Here is a 2,421-nt window from a genome sequence, read left to right as displayed (position 1 = left end):
GGGAAAGAGAACCTCAGTGAGAGGACGAGACCGGAGTGGCTGTCCCCTGTATGTTTCAATTGAGTACAACTTTCCAAAGTTCATTTAACACTGTTTTTTGAAGGACGGTGATTTCCATTTAATCTCTTGGTCTTCCAGAATCAAATTAGTACCTTTTGGAGCTTTAATAGTGAGTTTGCTGCTCCACAGCAAAGAAAACATAAGGATCAGGGTAAAGGAGAAATGGGAGCAAAGGAGTTTTGCCTTTGAATGTGGATTTACGGGCTATTTCCACTGTAGGCATGAGGGGTAAGCTTTGTAGGGACTATGGTCATAGATGGTCAGTTATCTGTACCACAGAGAAAATGTATCTTCTCCTTTTTCTTTATTAGCAGAATTAATCAGAGAACTATGTAGTTATTTGACTGGTAATCTATGAGGAAAATGTGTTAATCAGAAACAGCGCAAAAATAGAGGGGACTGCATCTCACTTTTATTAAAACTTGTCTCTTTTTATTTAAATCATGACTTCACAGTTTTAAGACTAAATCACAGGATTTGATTTAGTAGGTGAGCAAAATATGACAGATTCTGTTATCCTTGCAAGAGACATGATGGGGAAGAGACTGAAGTAATTAGGAAAACTTTTGTTCATACTTTTAATATAAACTTGTTTAACAGCATACATGGAACTTGCTTGGTAGTTTATGCTAAGTTCAAGCACCATCAAGGGCACCACATTTCCTTTACCTGAGTCGTAAAAGCTACAGCTTCCTTATTTTCAAAGAACCTGACTTCATGATTGCATATTGATGTGAAAATGCATCAAAAATGCAAAAAATCAGTTAAAAAACTAGATAATTGCTCAGAATGTACATTCACTTGTTTTCTGAAATTTTGATTCAGAATAATTTTCCTCCCTCAATTACATAGGCATGATAGTGAGTCAACTATTAATATAAAAGTCTGACGTTTTCAGTTAATTGGCTACAAAGTTGTCAGAAAAAGAACTGGAGATGGATTTTACCTCTGCATCATCAGTGCTGTCCCCAGTACACACCACCATGTTCCCACATGCAGGTACGCTCACCTGTGTATGCACACGGGAACACATGAACGGAAACACCAGTACTGGTATAACAGATCTGGCCTGTGTTTGAGGTTACTGCCTACTCATGATTATTTATCAGTTATTACAACACCATCTGTTTGCATAACACCTTACAAAATAGATACAGACACCGTCCTTGCCCTGAGGAATTTGAAATGTAACAGCAGTGTGCAGTGTGGGAGAAGAAAGTCCAGTATAATGTAATTTCAATATGATTACACGGTAACTCGGGAGACTGTTGCATGTTTCGTGAGAGTTAACAGAGTAATCTGCAGAAACTCATGAGATTTACACACCCCTTATGCCATAATTTCACATCATGTGGTTACTTGTGCTGTGCATTTTGGAGAAATGCTATTTCATGGAAACGTTAAAAAAAAAAATGTTTTAAGAATTATGTTTTTCTGATCTTTTTTGCCTGTGAAGTAGGCTTGCTTTATTTATCATGCATGTACAGGCAATGTAGTGAAAGAAAAACTAGGTCTAATGCATTTTTAAAAAACTCTAAAATAACTTTTCTCTGTATAAAGTTGCTGCAGTTTTAGGGTCCAATATGCTGCAATCTGCCAAGACAGACATACATTCTTTCTTCCAGAAGGCTGGGAATCATTCCAAGGGGTTTTTTTTTGTTTCTTGTCATGCTTTTTAAGTTATCTACAAGTTGTACTGGTCAATTTTCGTACTTCATCGGCATATTTCTAATGTTTTATCTTGTCTGTGTCCTTCACTAATATAATGTTAACTTTATTCATAATTGAGAAAATCAGTTGTTTTTTTTTATAGGGAGAAAATATCTGGGAGGACTGGAAAGTGTTCCTAAAGAGCTGCATAACTAGTTTGAAAACGTGAAGTAGACTGTGCAATACACATGCAGCTTATATCATTATTTTGCTGTTTATTCAGTTGTTGAAAGAAACAGGATATTCTCCTGTTTGTATTTGCATCATATTAGGAAGCCAGGAAGTAAATTATGAACTACACATAGCATTATAAAGCATAGGGGATTTAATGTATTATTGATAACTGAAGAAGATAAACAGTACAGCATGTCCTAAAAGAGGTAAATAGGGGATGATACATTCTAGGAACACCCTGGAATAAACATTGGAGTGTTTTTTGCAAACAGATTTGGAGTCTGCAAAGCGAAAGATAATTTTTACACCATTACAGGAAAGTAAGAGAGATGGTTTCAACAAAAATTCTAGTGGACATTTACCCATCTCAATTAACCTCTATATGTCTTGGCACTCTTGTCAGTCTCTCTCCAAAGCAGTCCAGGACTGAAATAGGAAAGTGTTATAGGTCAGGATGAGGGGCACTTGCAGAGTTAT

The 2,421-nt window shown here is 36.3% G+C and overlaps 1 protein-coding gene across 1 annotated transcript in view; it reads right to left on the bottom strand.

The window, feature by feature from the left end:
• Nucleotides 1-2,421, bottom strand: part of LOC104548538 (forkhead box protein P2-like) — a gene marked incomplete at both ends in the record, with an annotated part of 34,447 nt that overhangs the window by 14,521 nt on the left and 17,505 nt on the right.

The sequence above is a fragment of the Mesitornis unicolor genome, unplaced genomic scaffold (genome assembly GCF_000695765.1).
Source record: "Mesitornis unicolor isolate BGI_N332 unplaced genomic scaffold, ASM69576v1 scaffold45521, whole genome shotgun sequence".
In the NCBI taxonomy this organism is placed as follows: domain Eukaryota; kingdom Metazoa; phylum Chordata; class Aves; order Mesitornithiformes; family Mesitornithidae; genus Mesitornis; species Mesitornis unicolor.
The sequence above is the reverse complement of the archived record's forward strand: the minus strand, read 5'-3'. Positions and strand labels throughout refer to the sequence as shown.